This window comes from Mytilus californianus, unplaced genomic scaffold (assembly GCF_021869535.1).
Source record: "Mytilus californianus isolate M0D057914Y unplaced genomic scaffold, xbMytCali1.0.p SCAF_15, whole genome shotgun sequence".
In the NCBI taxonomy this organism is placed as follows: domain Eukaryota; kingdom Metazoa; phylum Mollusca; class Bivalvia; order Mytilida; family Mytilidae; genus Mytilus; species Mytilus californianus.
In genome coordinates, this window is record NW_026262637.1 from 12,970,061 (window position 1) to 12,988,699 (window position 18,639).

Sequence of the window (18,639 nt, forward strand, 5' to 3'; positions counted from 1 at the left end):
CTTGTTTATAAATTGTATCCGAAGTTTGTATCCATCGACAAACATGGCCGCCATGGCTAAAAATAAAACATAAGGGTCAAATGCAGTTTTTGGCTTATATCTCAAAAACTAAATCTTTTAGAGCAAATGTGAGCGGGGTAAAATTGTTTAATTGGTCAAGATCTATCGGCCCTGAAATTTTCAGACGAATCGAACAACCCATTGTTGGGTTGCTGCCACCGAATTGGTAGTTATAACAAAATTTTGCAGTTTTTTGTTATTATTTTGAATATTATTGTAGATATATATAAACTGTAAGCAGCAATAATGTTCAGCAAAGTAAGATCTACAAAAAAGTTAATATGACCATAACTGTCAATTGACCCCTCAAGGAGTATTTGCCCTTTAAAGACAATTTTACACAATTTGTTCATGATGTTTGCTAACATTTAAAAATCTTCTCCTCTGAAACTACTGGGCCAATTACCTTCAAACTTTAACTAAATTTTCCTTATGGTATCTTGTTTATAAATTGTATCCGAAGTTTGTATCCATCGACAAACATGGCCGCCATGGCTAAAAATAAAACATAAGGGTCAAATGCAGTTTTTGGCTTAGATCTCAAAAACTAAATCTTTTAGAGCAAATATGAGCGGGGTAAAATTGTTTAATTGGTCAAGATCTATCGGCCCTGAAATTTTCAGACGAATCGAACAACCCATTGTTGGGTTGCTGCCACCGAATTTGTAGTTTTAACAAAATTTTGCAGTTTTTGTTATTATTTGAATATTATTATAGATATATATAAACTGTAAGCAGCAATAATGTTCAGCAAAGTAAGATCTACAAAAAAGTTAATATGACCATAATTGTCAATTGACCCCTCAAGGAGTATTTGCCCTTTAAAGACAATGTTACACAATTTGTTCATGATGTTTGCTAACATTTAAAAATCTTCTCCTCTGAAACTACTGGGCCAATTACCTTCAAACTTTAACCAAATTTTCCTTAGGGTATCTTGTTTATAAATTGTATCCGAAGTTTGTATCCATCGACAAACATGGCCGCCATGGCTAAAAATAAAACATAAGGGTCAAATGCAGTTTTTGGCTTATATCTCAAAAACTAAATCTTTTAGAGCAAATGTGAGCGGGATAAAATTGTTTATTTGGTCAAGATCTATCGGCCCTGAAATTTTCAGACGAATCGAACAACCCATTGTTGGGTTGCTGCCACCGAATTGGTAGTTATAACAAAATTTTGCAGTTTTTTGTTATTATTTTGAATATTATTGTAGATATATATAAACTGTAAGCAGCAATAATGTTCAGCAAAGTAAGATCTACAAAAAAGTTAATATGACCATAACTGTCAATTGACCCCTTAAGGAGTTATTGCCCTTTAAAGACAATTTTACACAATTTGTTCATCAAGTTTGCTAACATTTAAAAATCTTCTCCTCTGAAACTACTGGGCCAATTATCTTCAAACTTTAACTAAAGGTTCCTTAGGGTATTTTGTTCATAAATTGTATCCGAAGTTTGTATCCATCGACAAACATGGCCGCCATGGCTAAAAATAGAACATAAGGGTCAAATGCAGTTTTTGGCTTAGATCTCAAAAACTAAATCTTTTAGAGCAAATGTGAGCGGGGTAAAATTGTTTAATTGGTCAAGATCTATCGGCCCTGAAATTTTCAGACGAATCGAACAACCCATTGTTGGGTTGCTGCCACCGAATTTGTAGTTTTAACAAAATTTTGCAGTTTTTGTTATTATTTGAATATTATTATAGATATATATAAACTGTAAGCAGCAATAATGTTCAGCAAAGTAAGATCTACAAAAAAGTTAATATGACCATAATTGTCAATTGACCCCTCAAGGAGTATTTGCCCTGTAAAGACAATGTTACACAATTTGTTCATGATGTTTGCTAACATTTAAAAATCTTCTCCTCTGAAACTACTGGGCCAATTACCTTCAAACTTTAACTAAATTTTCCTTATGGTATCTTGTTTATAAATTGTATCCGAAGTTTGTATCCATCGACAAACATGGCCGCCATGGCTAAAAATAAAACATAAGGGTCAAATGCAGTTTTTGGCTTATATCTCAAAAACTAAATCTTTTAGAGCAAATGTGAGCGGGATAAAATTGTTTATTTGGTCAAGATCTATCGGCCCTGAAATTTTCAGACGAATCGAACAACCCATTGTTGGGTTGCTGCCACCGAATTGGTAGTTATAACAAAATTTTGCAGTTTTTTGTTATTATTTTGAATATTATTGTAGATATATATAAACTGTAAGCAGCAATAATGTTCAGCAAAGTAAGATCTACAAAAAAGTTAATATGACCATAACTGTCAATTGACCCCTTAAGGAGTTATTGCCCTTTAAAGACAATTTTACACAATTTGTTCATCAAGTTTGCTAACATTTAAAAATCTTCTCCTCTGAAACTACTGGGCCAATTATCTTCAAACTTTAACTAAAGGTTCCTTAGGGTATTTTGTTCATAAATTGTATCCGAAGTTTGTATCCATCGACAAACATGGCTGCCATGGCTAAAAATAGAACATAAGGGTCAAATGCAGTTTTTGGCTTAGATCTCAAAAACTAAATCTTTTAGAGCAAATGTGAGCGGGGTAAAATTGTTTAATTGGTCAAGATCTATCGGCCCTGAAATTTTCAGACGAATCGAACAACCCATTGTTGGGTTGCTGCCACCGAATTTGTAGTTTTAACAAAATTTTGCAGTTTTTGTTATTATTTGAATATTATTATAGATATATATAAACTGTAAGCAGCAATAATGTTCAGCAAAGTAAGATCTACAAAAAAGTTAATATGACCATAATTGTCAATTGACCCCTCAAGGAGTATTTGCCCTGTAAAGACAATGTTACACAATTTGTTCATGATGTTTGCTAACATTTAAAAATCTTCTCCTCTGAAACTACTGGGCCAATTACCTTCAAACTTTAACTAAATTTTCCTTAGGGTATCTTGTTTATAAATTGTATCCGAAGTTTGTATCCATCGACAAACATGGCCGCCATGGCTAAAAATAAAACATAAGGGTCAAATGCAGTTTTTGGCTTATATCTCAAAAACTAAATCTTTTAGAGCAAATGTGAGCGGGGTAAAATTGTTTAATTGGTCAAGATCTATCGGCCCTGAAATTTTCAGACGAATCGAACAACCCATTGTTGGGTTGCTGCCACCGAATTGGTAGTTATAACAAAATTTTGCAGTTTTTTGTTATTATTTTGAATATTATTGTAGATATATATAAACTGTAAGCAGCAATAATGTTCAGCAAAGTAAGATCTACAAAAAAGTTAATATGACCATAACTGTCAATTGACCCCTTAAGGAGTTATTGCCCTTTAAAGACAATTTTACACAATTTGTTCATCAAGTTTGCTAACATTTAAAAATCTTCTCCTCTGAAACTACTGGGCCAATTACCTTCAAACTTTAACTAAAGGTTCCTTAGGGTATTTTGTTAATAAATTGTATCCGAAGTTTGTATCCATCGACAAACATGGCCGCCATGGCTAAAAATAGAACATAAGGGTCAAATGCAGTTTTTGGCTTATATCTCAAAAACTAAATCTTTTAGAGCAAATGTGAGCGGGGTAAAATTGTTTAATTGGTCAAGATCTATCGGTCCTGAAATTTTCAGACGAATCGAACAACCCATTGTTGGGTTGCTGCCACCGAATTGGTAGTTTTAACAAAATTTTGCAGTTTTTGTTATCATTTGAATATTATTATAGATATATATAAACTGTAAGCAGCAATAATGTTCAGCAAAGTAAGATCTACAAAAAAGTTAATATGACCATAATTGTCAATTGACCCCTCAAGGAGTATTTGCCCTTTAAAGACAATTTTACACAATTTGTTCATGATGTTTGCTAACATTTAAAAATCTTCTCCTCTGAAACTACTGGGCCAATTACCTTCAAACTTTAACTAAATTTTCCTTAGGGTATCTTGTTTATAAATTGTATCCGAAGTATGTATCCATCGACAAACATGGCCGCCATGGCTAAAAATAAAACATAAGGGTCAAATGCAGTTTTTGGCTTATATCTCAAAAACTAAATCTTTTAGAGCAAATGTGAGCGGGGTAAAATTGTTTAATTGGTCAAGATCTATCGGCCCTGAAATTTTCAGACGAATCGAACAACCCATTGTTGGGTTGCTGCCACCGAATTGGTAGTTATAACAAAATTTTGAGGTTTTTGTTATTATTTTGAATATTATTGTAGATATATATAAACTGTAAGCAGCAATAATGTTCAACAAAGTAAGATCTACAAAAAAGTTAATATGACCATAACTGTCAATTGACCCCTTAAGGAGTTATTGCCCTTTAAAGACAATTTTACACAATTTGTTCATCAAGTTTGCTAACATTTAAAAATCTTCTCCTCTGAAACTACTGGGCCAATTACCTTCAAACTTTAACTAAAGGTTCCTTAGGGTATTTTGTTAATAAATTGTATCCGAAGTTTGTATCCATCGACAAACATGGCCGCCATGGCTAAAAATAGAACATAGGGGTCAAATGCAGTTTTTGGCTTATATCTCAAAAACTAAATCTTTTAGAGCAAATGTGAGCGGGGTAAAATTGTTTAATTGGTCAAGATCTATCGGCCCTGAAATTTTCAGACGAATCGAACAACCCATTGTTGGGTTGCTGCCACCGAATTGGTAGTTATAACAAAATTTTGCAGTTTTTTGTTATTATTTTGAATATTATTGTAGATATATATAAACTGTAAGCAGCAATAATGTTCAGGAAAGTAAGATCTACAAAAAAGTTAATATGACCATAACTGTCAATTGACCCCTTAAGGAGTTATTGCCCTTTAAAGACAATTTTACACAATTTGTTCATCAAGTTTGCTAACATTTAAAAATCTTCTCCTCTGAAACTACTGGGCCAATTACCTTCAAACTTTAACTAAAGGTTCCTTAGGGTATTTTGTTAATAAATTGTATCCGAAGTTTGTATCCATCGACAAACATGGCCGCCATGGCTAAAAATAGAACATAAGGGTCAAATGCAGTTTTTGGCTTATATCTCAAAAACTAAATCTTTTAGAGCAAATGTGAGCGGGGTAAAATTGTTTAATTGGTCAAGATCTATCGGCCCTGAAATTTTCAGACGAATCGAACAACCCATTGTTGGGTTGCTGCCACCGAATTGGTAGTTTTAACAAAATTTTGCAGTTTTTGTTATCATTTGAATATTATTATAGATATATATAAACTGTAAGCAGCAATAATGTTCAGCAAAGTAAGATCTACAAAAAAGTTAATATGACCATAATTGTCAATTGACCCCTCAAGGAGTATTTGCCCTTTAAAGACAATTTTACACAATTTGTTCATGATGTTTGCTAACATTTAAAAATCTTCTCCTCTGAAACTACTGGGCCAATTACCTTCAAACTTTAACTAAATTTTCCTTAGGGTATCTTGTTTATAAATTGTATCCGAAGTTTGTATCCATCGACAAACATGGCCGCCATGGCTAAAAATAAAACATAAGGGTCAAATGCAGTTTTTGGCTTATATCTCAAAAACTAAATCTTTTAGAGCAAATGTGAGCGGGGTAAAATTGTTTAATTGGTCAAGATCTATCGGCCCTGAAATTTTCAGACGAATCGAACAACCCATTGTTGGGTTGCTGCCACCGAATTGGTAGTTATAACAAAATTTTGCAGTTTTTTGTTATTATTTTGAATATTATTGTAGATATATATAAACTGTAAGCAGCAATAATGTTCAGCAAAGTAAGATCTACAAAAAAGTTAATATGACCATAACTGTCAATTGACCCCTTAAGGAGTTATTGCCCTTTAAAGACAATTTTACACAATTTGTTCATCAAGTTTGCTAACATTTAAAAATCTTCTCCTCTGAAACTACTGGGCCAATTACCTTCAAACTTTAACTAAAGGTTCCTTAGGGTATTTTGTTAATAAATTGTATCCGAAGTTTGTATCCATCGACAAACATGGCCGCCATGGCTAAAAATAGAACATAAGGGTCAAATGCAGTTTTTGGCTTATATCTCAAAAACTAAATCTTTTAGAGCAAATGTGAGCGGGGTAAAATTGTTTAATTGGTCAAGATCTATCGGCCCTGAAATTTTCAGACGAATCGAACAACCCATTGTTGGGTTGCTGCCACCGAATTGGTAGTTATAACAAAATTTTGCAGTTTTTTGTTATTATTTGAATATTATTGTAGATATATATAAACTGTAAGAAGCAATAATGTTCAACAAAGTAAGATCTACAAAAAAGTTAATATGACCATAACTGTCAATTGACCCCTTAAGGAGTTATTGTCCTTTAAAGACAATTTTACACAATTTGTTCATCAAGTTTGCTAACATTTAAAAATCTTCTCCTCTGAAACTACTGGGCCAATTACCTTCAAACTTTAACTAAAGGTTCCTTAGGATATTTTGTTTATTAATTGTATACGAAGTTTGTATCCATCGACAAACATGGCCGCCATGGCTAAAAATAGAACATAAGGTTCAAATGCAGTTTTTGGCTTAGATCTCAAAAACTAAATCTTTTAGAGCAAATGTGAGCGGGGTAAAATTGTTTAATTGGTCAAGATCTATCGGCCCTGAAATTTTCAGACGAATCGAACAACCCATTGTTGGGTTGCTGCCACCGAATTGGTAGTTTTAACAAAATTTTGCAGTTTTTGTTATTATTTGAATATTATTATAGATATATATAAACTGTAAGCAGCAATAATGTTCAGCAAAGTAAGATCTACAAAAAAGTTAATATGACCATAATTGTCAATTGACCCCTCAAGGAGTATTTGCCCTTTAAAGACAATTTTACACAATTTGTTCATGATGTTTGCTAACATTTAAAAATCTTCTCCTCTGAAACTACTGGGCCAATTACCTTCAAACTTTAACTAAATTTTCCTTAGGGTATTTTGTTTATAAATTGTATCCGAAGTTTGTATCCATCAACAAACATGGCCGCCATGGCTAAAAATAAAACATAAGGGTCAAATGCAGTTTTTGGCTTATATCTCAAAAACTAAATCTTTTAGAGCAAATGTGAGCGGGGTAAAATTGTTTAATTGGTCAAGATCTATCGGCCCTGAAATTTTCAAACGAATCGAACAACCCATTGTTGGGTTGCTGCCACCGAATTGGTAGTTATAACAAAATTTTGCAGTTTTTTGTTATTTTTTTGAATATTATTGTAGATATTAATAAACTGTAAGCAGCAATAATGTTCAGCAAAGTAAGATCTACAAAAAAGTTAATATGACCATAACTGTCAATTGACCCCTTAAGGAGTTATTGCCCTTTAAAGACAATTTTACACAATTTGTTCATCAAGTTTGCTAACATTTAAAAATCTTCTCCTCTGAAACTACTGGGCCAATTACCTTCAAACTTTTACTAAAGGTTCCTAAGGATATTTTGTTTATTAATTGTATACGAAGTTTGTATCCATCGACAAACATGGCCGCCATGGCTAAAAATAGAACATAAGGTTCAAATGCAGTTTTTGGCTTATATCTCAAAAACTAAATCTTTTAGAGCAAATGTGAGCGGGGTAAAATTGTTTAATTGGTCAAGATCTATCGGCCCTGAAATTTTCAGACGAATTGAACAACCCATTGTTGGGTTGCTGCCACCGAATTGGTAGTTTTAACAAAATTTTGCAGTTTTTGTTATTATTTGAATATTATTATAGATATATATAAACTGTAAGCAGCAATAATGTTCAGCAAAGTAAGATCTACAAAAAAGTTAATATGACCATAATTGTCAATTGACCCCTCAAGGAGTATTTGCCCTTTAAAGACAATTTTACACAATTTGTTCATGATGTTTGCTAACATTTAAAAATCTTCTCCTCTGAAACTACTGGGCCAATTACCTTCAAACTTTAACTAAATTTTCCTTAGGGTATCTTGTTTATAAATTGTATCCGAAGTTTGTATCCATCGACAAACATGGCCGCCATGGCTAAAAATAAAACATAAGGATCAAATGCAGTTTTTGGCTTATATCTCAAAAACTAAATCTTTTAGAGCAAATGTGAGCGGGGTAAAATTGTTTAATTGGTCAAGATCTATCGGCCCTGAAATTTTCAGACGAATCGAACAACCCATTGTTGGGTTGCTGCCACCGAATTGGTAGTTATAACAAAATTTTGCAGTTTTTTGTTATTATTTGAATATTATTGTAGATATATATAAACTGTAAGCAGCAATAATGTTCAACAAAGTAAGATCTACAAAAAAGTTAATATGACCATAACTGTCAATTGACCCCTTAAGGAGTTATTGCCCTTTAAAGACAATTTTACACAATTTGTTCATCAAGTTTGCTAACATTTAAAAATCTTCTCCTCTGAAACTACTGGGCCAATTACCTTCAAACTTTAACTAAAGGTTCCTTAGGATATTTTGTTTATTAATTGTATACGAAGTTTGTATCCATCGAAAAACATGGCCGCCATGGCTAAAAATAGAACATAAGGTTCAAATGCAGTTTTTGGCTTATATCTCAAAAACTAAATCTTTTAGAGCAAATGTGAGCGGGGTAAAATTGTTTAATTGGTCAAGATCTATCAGCCCTGAAATTTTCAGACGAATCGAACAACCCATTGTTGGGTTGCTGCCACCGAATTGGTAGTTTTAACAAAATTTTGCAGTTTTTGTTATTATTTGAATATTATTATAGATATATATAAACTGTAAGCAGCAATAATGTTCAGCAAAGTAAGATCTACAAAAAAGTTAATATGACCATAATTGTCAATTGACCCCTCAAGGAGTATTTGCCCTTTAAAGACAATTTTACACAATTTGTTCATGATGTTTGCTAACATTTAAAAATCTTCTCCTCTGAAACTACTGGGCCAATTACCTTCAAACTTTAACTAAATTTTCCTTAGGGTATCTTGTTTATAAATTGTATCCGAAGTTTGTATCCATCGACAAACATGTCCGCCATGGCTAAAAATAAAACGTAAGGATCAAATGCAGTTTTTGGCTTATATCTCAAAAACTAAATCTTTTAGAGCAAATGTGAGCGGGGTAAAATTGTTTAATTGGTCAAGATCTATCGGCCCTGAAATTTTCAGACGAATCGAACAACCCATTGTTGGGTTGCTGCCACCGAATTGGTAGTTATAACAAAATTTTGCAGTTTTTTGTTATTATTTGAATATTATTGTAGATATATATAAACTGTAAGCAGCAATAATGTTCAACAAAGTAAGATCTACAAAAAAGTTAATATGACCATAACTGTCAATTGACCCCTTAAGGAGTTATTGCCCTTTAAAGACAATTTTACACAATTTGTTCATCAAGTTTGCTAACATTTAAAAATCTTCTCCTCTGAAACTACTGGGCCAATTACCTTCAAACTTTAACTAAAGGTTCCTTAGGATATTTTGTTTATTAATTGTATACGAAGATTGTATCCATCGACAAACATGGCCGCCATGGCTAAAAATAGAACATAAGGTTCAAATGCAGTTTTTGGCTTATATCTCAAAAACTAAATCTTTTAGAGCAAATGTTAGCGGGGTAAAATTGTTTAATTGGTCAAGATCTATCGGCCCTGAAATTTTCAGACGAATCGAACAACCCATTGTTGGGTTGCTGCCACCGAATTGGTAGTTTTAACAAAATTTTGCAGTTTTTGTTATTATTTGAATATTATTATAGATATATATAAACTGTAAGCAGCAATAATGTTCAGCAAAGTAAGATCTACAAAAAAGTTAATATGACCATAATTGTCAATTGACCCCTCAAGGAGTATTTGCCCTTTAAAGACAATTTTACACAATTTGTTCATGATGTTTGCTAACATTTAAAAATCTTCTCCTCTGAAACTACTGGGCCAATTACCTTCAAACTTTAACTAAATTTTCCTTAGGGTATCTTGTTTATAAATTGTATCCGAAGTTTGTATCCATCGACAAACATGGCCGCCATGGCTAAAAATAAAACATAAGAATCAAATGCAGTTTTTGGCTTATATCTCAAAAACTAAATCTTTTAGAGCAAATGTGAGCGGGGTAAAATTGTTTAATTGGTCAAGATCTATCGGCCCTGAAATTTTCAGACGAATCGAACAACCCATTGTTGGGTTGCTGCCACCGAATTGGTAGTTATAACAAAATTTTGCAGTTTTTTGTTATTATTTGAATATTATTGTAGATATATATAAACTGTAAGCAGCAATAATGTTCAAAAAAGTAAGATCTACAAAAAAGTTAATATGACCATAACTGTCAATTGACCCCTTAAGGAGTTATTGCCCTTTAAAGACAATTTTACACAATTTGTTCATCAAGTTTGCTAACATTTAAAAATCTTCTCCTCTGAAACTACTGGGCCAATTACCTTCAAACTTTAACTAAAGGTTCCTTAGGATATTTTGTTTATTAATTGTATACGAAGTTTGTATCCATCGACAATTATGGCCGCCATGGCTAAAAATAGAACGTAAGGTTCAAATGCAGTTTTTGGCTTAGATCTCAAAAACTAAATCTTTTAGAGCAAATGTGAGCGGGGTAAAATTGTTTAATTGGTCAAGATCTATCGGCCCTGAAATTTTCAAACGAATCGAACAACCCATTGTTGGGTTGCTGCCACCGAATTGGTAGTTATAACAAAATTTTGCAGTTTTTTGTTATTATTTTGAATATTATTGTAGATATTAATAAACTGTAAGCAGCAATAATGTTCAGCAAAGTAAGATCTACAAAAAAGTTAATATGACCATAACTGTCAATTGACCCCTTAAGGAGTTATTGCCCTTTAAAGACAATTTTACACAATTTGTTCATCAAGTTTGCTAACATTTAAAAATCTTCTCCTCTGAAACTACTGGGCCAATTACCTTCAAACTTTAACTTAAGGTTCCTTAGGGTATTTTGTTAATAAATTGTATCCGAAGTTTTTATCCATCGACAAACATGGCCGCCATGGCTAAAAATAGAACATAAGGGTCAAATGCAGTTTTTGGCTTATATCTCAAAAACTAAATCTTTTAGAGCAAATGTGAGCGGGGTAAAATTGTTTAATTGGTCAAGATCTATCGGCCCTGAAATTTTCAGACGAATCGAACAACCCATTGTTGGGTTGCTGCCACCGAATTGGTAGTTTTAACAAAATTTTGCAGTTTTTGTTATTATTTGAATATTATTATAGATATATATAAACTGTAAGCAGCAATAATGTTCAGCAAAGTAAGATCTACAAAAAAGTTAATATGACCATAATTGTCAATTGACCCCTCAAGGAGTATTTGCCCTTTAAAGACAATTTTACACAATTTGTTCATGATGTTTGCTAACATTTAAAAATCTTCTCCTCTGAAACTACTGGGCCAATTACCTTCAAACTTTAACTAAATTTTCCTTAGGGTATCTTGTTTATAAATTGTATCCGAAGTTTGTATCCATCAACAAACATGGCCGCCATGGCTAAAAATAAAACATAAGGGTCAAATGCAGTTTTTGGCTTATATCTCAAAAACTAAATCTTTTAGAGCAAATGTGAGCGGGGTAAAATTGTTTAATTGGTCAAGATCTATCGGCCCTGAAATTTTCAAACGAATCGAACAACCCATTGTTGGGTTGCTGCCACCGAATTGGTAGTTATAACAAAATTTTGCAGTTTTTTGTTATTTTTTTGAATATTATTGTAGATATTAATAAACTGTAAGCAGCAATAATGTTCAGCAAAGTAAGATCTACAAAAAAGTTAATATGACCATAACTGTCAATTGACCCCTTAAGGAGTTATTGCCCTTTAAAGACAATTTTACACAATTTGTTCATCAAGTTTGCTAACATTTAAAAATCTTCTCCTCTGAAACTACTGGGCCAATTACCTTCAAACTTTAACTAAATTTTCCTTAGGGTATCTTGTTTATAAATTGTATCCGAAGTTTGTATCCATCGACAAACATGGCCGCCATGGCTAAAAATAAAACATAAGGATCAAATGCAGTTTTTGGCTTATATCTCAAAAACTAAATCTTTTAGAGCAAATGTGAGCGGGGTAAAATTGTTTAATTGGTCAAGATCTATCGGCCCTGAAATTTTCAGACGAATCGAACAACCCATTGTTGGGTTGCTGCCACCGAATTGGTAGTTATAACAAAATTTTGCAGTTTTTATTTATTATTTGAATATTATTGTAGATATATATAAACTGTAAGCAGCAATAATGTTCAACAAAGTAAGATCTACAAAAAAGTTAATATGACCATAACTGTCAATTGACCCCTTAAGGAGTTATTGCCCTTTAAAGACAATTTTACACAATTTGTTCATCAAGTTTGCTAACATTTAAAAATCTTCTCCTCTGAAACTACTGGGCCAATTACCTTCAAACTTTTACTAAAGGTTCCTTAGGATATTTTGTTTATTAATTGTATACGAAGTTTGTATCCATCGACAAACATGGCCGCCATGGCTAAAAATAGAACATAAGGTTCAAATGCAGTTTTTGGCTTATATCTCAAAAACTAAATCTTTTAGAGCAAATGTGAGCGGGGTAAAATTGTTTAATTGGTCAAGATCTATCGGCCCTGAAATTTTCAGACGAATCGAACAACCCATTGTTGGGTTGCTGCCACCGAATTGGTAGTTTTAACAAAATTTTGCAGTTTTTGTTATTATTTGAATATTATTATAGATATATATAAACTGTAAGCAGCAATAATGTTCAGCAAAGTAAGATCTACAAAAAAGTTAATATGACCATAATTGTCAATTGACCCCTCAAGGAGTATTTGCCCTTTAAAGACAATTTTACACAATTTGTTCATGATGTTTGCTAACATTTAAAAATCTTCTCCTCTGAAACTACTGGGCCAATTACCTTCAAACTTTAACTAAATTTTCCTTAGGGTATCTTGTTTATAAATTGTATCCGAAGTTTGTATCCATCGACAAACATGGCCGCCATGGCTAAAAATAAAACATAAGGATCAAATGCAGTTTTTGGCTTATATCTCAAAAACTAAATCTTTTAGAGCAAATGTGAGCGGGGTAAAATTGTTTAATTGGTCAAGATCTATCGGCCCTGAAATTTTCAGACGAATCGAACAACCCATTGTTGGGTTGCTGCCACCGAATTGGTAGTTATAACAAAATTTTGCAGTTTTTTGTTATTATTTGAATATTATTGTAGATATATATAAACTGTAAGCAGCAATAATGTTCAACAAAGTAAGATCTACAAAAAAGTTAATATGACCATAACTGTCAATTGACCCCTTAAGGAGTTATTGCCCTTTAAAGACAATTTTACACAATTTGTTCATCAAGTTTGCTAACATTTAAAAATCTTCTCCTCTGAAACTACTGGGCCAATTACCTTCAAACTTTAACTAAAGGTTCCTTAGGATATTTTGTTTATTAATTGTATACGAAGTTTGTATCCATCGAAAAACATGGCCGCCATGGCTAAAAATAGAACATAAGGTTCAAATGCAGTTTTTGGCTTATATCTCAAAAACTAAATCTTTTAGAGCAAATGTGAGCGGGGTAAAATTGTTTAATTGGTCAAGATCTATCGGCCCTGAAATTTTCAGACGAATCGAACAACCCATTGTTGGGTTGCTGCCACCGAATTGGTAGTTTTAACAAAATTTTGCAGTTTTTGTTATTATTTGAATATTATTATAGATATATATAAACTGTAAGCAGCAATAATGTTCAGCAAAGTAAGATCTACAAAAAAGTTAATATGACCATAATTGTCAATTGACCCCTCAAGGAGTATTTGCCCTTTAAAGACAATTTTACACAATTTGTTCATGATGTTTGCTAACATTTAAAAATCTTCTCCTCTGAAACTACTGGGCCAATTACCTTCAAACTTTAACTAAATTTTCCTTAGGGTATCTTGTTTATAAATTGTATCCGAAGTTTGTATCCATCGACAAACATGGCCGCCATGGCTAAAAATAAAACATAAGGATCAAATGCAGTTTTTGGCTTATATCTCAAAAACTAAATCTTTTAGAGCAAATGTGAGCGGGGTAAAATTGTTTAATTGGTCAAGATCTATCGGCCCTGAAATTTTCAAACGAATCGAACAACCCATTGTTGGGTTGCTGCCACCGAATTGGTAGTTATAACAAAATTTTGCAGTTTTTTGTTATTTTTTTGAATATTATTGTAGATATTAATAAACTGTAAGCAGCAATAATGTTCAGCAAAGTAAGATCTACAAAAAAGTTAATATGACCATAACTGTCAATTGACCCCTTAAGGAGTTATTGCCCTTTAAAGACAATTTTACACAATTTGTTCATCAAGTTTGCTAACATTTAAAAATCTTCTCCTCTGAAACTACTGGGCCAATTACCTTCAAACTTTTACTAAAGGTTCCTAAGGATATTTTGTTTATTAATTGTATACGAAGTTTGTATCCATCGACAAACATGGCCGCCATGGCTAAAAATAGAACATAAGGTTCAAATGCAGTTTTTGGCTTATATCTCAAAAACTAAATCTTTTAGAGCAAATGTGAGCGGGGTAAAATTGTTTAATTGGTCAAGATCTATCGGCCCTGAAATTTTCAGACGAATTGAACAACCCATTGTTGGGTTGCTGCCACCGAATTGGTAGTTTTAACAAAATTTTGCAGTTTTTGTTATTATTTGAATATTATTATAGATATATATAAACTGTAAGCAGCAATAATGTTCAGCAAAGTAAGATCTACAAAAAAGTTAATATGACCATAATTGTCAATTGACCCCTCAAGGAGTATTTGCCCTTTAAAGACAATTTTACACAATTTGTTCATGATGTTTGCTAACATTTAAAAATCTTCTCCTCTGAAACTACTGGGCCAATTACCTTCAAACTTTAACTAAATTTTCCTTAGGGTATCTTGTTTATAAATTGTATCCGAAGTTTGTATCCATCGACAAACATGGCCGCCATGGCTAAAAATAAAACATAAGGATCAAATGCAGTTTTTGGCTTATATCTCAAAAACTAAATCTTTTAGAGCAAATGTGAGCGGGGTAAAATTGTTTAATTGGTCAAGATCTATCGGCCCTGAAATTTTCAGACGAATCGAACAACCCATTGTTGGGTTGCTGCCACCGAATTGGTAGTTATAACAAAATTTTGCAGTTTTTTGTTATTATTTGAATATTATTGTAGATATATATAAACTGTAAGCAGCAATAATGTTCAACAAAGTAAGATCTACAAAAAAGTTAATATGACCATAACTGTCAATTGACCCCTTAAGGAGTTATTGCCCTTTAAAGACAATTTTACACAATTTGTTCATCAAGTTTGCTAACATTTAAAAATCTTCTCCTCTGAAACTACTGGGCCAATTACCTTCAAACTTTAACTAAAGGTTCCTTAGGATATTTTGTTTATTAATTGTATACGAAGTTTGTATCCATCGAAAAACATGGCCGCCATGGCTAAAAATAGAACATAAGGTTCAAATGCAGTTTTTGGCTTATATCTCAAAAACTAAATCTTTTAGAGCAAATGTGAGCGGGGTAAAATTGTTTAATTGGTCAAGATCTATCAGCCCTGAAATTTTCAGACGAATCGAACAACCCATTGTTGGGTTGCTGCCACCGAATTGGTAGTTTTAACAAAATTTTGCAGTTTTTGTTATTATTTGAATATTATTATAGATATATATAAACTGTAAGCAGCAATAATGTTCAGCAAAGTAAGATCTACAAAAAAGTTAATATGACCATAATTGTCAATTGACCCCTCAAGGAGTATTTGCCCTTTAAAGACAATTTTACACAATTTGTTCATGATGTTTGCTAACATTTAAAAATCTTCTCCTCTGAAACTACTGGGCCAATTACCTTCAAACTTTAACTAAATTTTCCTTAGGGTATCTTGTTTATAAATTGTATCCGAAGTTTGTATCCATCGACAAACATGTCCGCCATGGCTAAAAATAAAACGTAAGGATCAAATGCAGTTTTTGGCTTATATCTCAAAAACTAAATCTTTTAGAGCAAATGTGAGCGGGGTAAAATTGTTTAATTGGTCAAGATCTATCGGCCCTGAAATTTTCAGACGAATCGAACAACCCATTGTTGGGTTGCTGCCACCGAATTGGTAGTTATAACAAAATTTTGCAGTTTTTTGTTATTATTTGAATATTATTGTAGATATATATAAACTGTAAGCAGCAATAATGTTCAACAAAGTAAGATCTACAAAAAAGTTAATATGACCATAACTGTCAATTGACCCCTTAAGGAGTTATTGCCCTTTAAAGACAATTTTACACAATTTGTTCATCAAGTTTGCTAACATTTAAAAATCTTCTCCTCTGAAACTACTGGGCCAATTACCTTCAAACTTTAACTAAAGGTTCCTTAGGATATTTTGTTTATTAATTGTATACGAAGATTGTATCCATCGACAAACATGGCCGCCATGGCTAAAAATAGAACATAAGGTTCAAATGCAGTTTTTGGCTTATATCTCAAAAACTAAATCTTTTAGAGCAAATGTTAGCGGGGTAAAATTGTTTAATTGGTCAAGATCTATCGGCCCTGAAATTTTCAGACGAATCGAACAACCCATTGTTGGGTTGCTGCCACCGAATTGGTAGTTTTAACAAAATTTTGCAGTTTTTGTTATTATTTGAATATTATTATAGATATATATAAACTGTAAGCAGCAATAATGTTCAGCAAAGTAAGATCTACAAAAAAGTTAATATGACCATAATTGTCAATTGACCCCTCAAGGAGTATTTGCCCTTTAAAGACAATTTTACACAATTTGTTCATGATGTTTGCTAACATTTAAAAATCTTCTCCTCTGAAACTACTGGGCCAATTACCTTCAAACTTTAACTAAATTTTCCTTAGGGTATCTTGTTTATAAATTGTATCCGAAGTTTGTATCCATCGACAAACATGGCCGCCATGGCTAAAAATAAAACATAAGAATCAAATGCAGTTTTTGGCTTATATCTCAAAAACTAAATCTTTTAGAGCAAATGTGAGCGGGGTAAAATTGTTTAATTGGTCAAGATCTATCGGCCCTGAAATTTTCAGACGAATCGAACAACCCATTGTTGGGTTGCTGCCACCGAATTGGTAGTTATAACAAAATTTTGCAGTTTTTTGTTATTATTTGAATATTATTGTAGATATATATAAACTGTAAGCAGCAATAATGTTCAAAAAAGTAAGATCTACAAAAAAGTTAATATGACCATAACTGTCAATTGACCCCTTAAGGAGTTATTGCCCTTTAAAGACAATTTTACACAATTTGTTCATCAAGTTTGCTAACATTTAAAAATCTTCTCCTCTGAAACTACTGGGCCAATTACCTTCAAACTTTAACTAAAGGTTCCTTAGGATATTTTGTTTATTAATTGTATACGAAGTTTGTATCCATCGACAATTATGGCCGCCATGGCTAAAAATAGAACGTAAGGTTCAAATGCAGTTTTTGGCTTAGATCTCAAAAACTAAATCTTTTAGAGCAAATGTGAGCGGGGTAAAATTGTTTAATTGGTCAAGATCTATCGGCCCTGAAATTTTCAAACGAATCGAACAACCCATTGTTGGGTTGCTGCCACCGAATTGGTAGTTATAACAAAATTTTGCAGTTTTTTGTTATTATTTTGAATATTATTGTAGATATTAATAAACTGTAAGCAGCAATAATGTTCAGCAAAGTAAGATCTACAAAAAAGTTAATATGACCATAACTGTCAATTGACCCCTTAAGGAGTTATTGCCCTTTAAAGACAATTTTACACAATTTGTTCATCAAGTTTGCTAACATTTAAAAATCTTCTCCTCTGAAACTACTGGGCCAATTACCTTCAAACTTTAACTTAAGGTTCCTTAGGGTATTTTGTTAATAAATTGTATCCGAAGTTTTTATCCATCGACAAACATGGCCGCCATGGCTAAAAATAGAACATAAGGGTCAAATGCAGTTTTTGGCTTATATCTCAAAAACTAAATCTTTTAGAGCAAATGTGAGCGGGGTAAAATTGTTTAATTGGTCAAGATCTATCGGCCCTGAAATTTTCAGACGAATCGAACAACCCATTGTTGGGTTGCTGCCACCGAATTGGTAGTTTTAACAAAATTTTGCAGTTTTTGTTATTATTTGAATATTATTATAGATATATATAAACTGTAAGCAGCAATAATGTTCAGCAAAGTAAGATCTACAAAAAAGTTAATATGACCATAATTGTCAATTGACCCCTCAAGGAGTATTTGCCCTTTAAAGACAATTTTACACAATTTGTTCATGATGTTTGCTAACATTTAAAAATCTTCTCCTCTGAAACTACTGGGCCAATTACCTTCAAACTTTAACTAAATTTTCCTTAGGGTATCTTGTTTATAAATTGTATCCGAAGTTTGTATCCATCAACAAACATGGCCGCCATGGCTAAAAATAAAACATAAGGGTCAAATGCAGTTTTTGGCTTATATCTCAAAAACTAAATCTTTTAGAGCAAATGTGAGCGGGGTAAAATTGTTTAATTGGTCAAGATCTATCGGCCCTGAAATTTTCAAACGAATCGAACAACCCATTGTTGGGTTGCTGCCA

At 32.5% G+C, this 18,639-nt stretch overlaps 1 protein-coding gene across 3 annotated transcripts in view; it reads left to right on the forward strand.

The window, feature by feature from the left end:
• Positions 1 to 18,639, forward strand: part of LOC127725435 (hepatitis A virus cellular receptor 1-like) — a 301,965-nt gene that overhangs the window by 211,063 nt on the left and 72,263 nt on the right. The window lies entirely within an intron of this gene.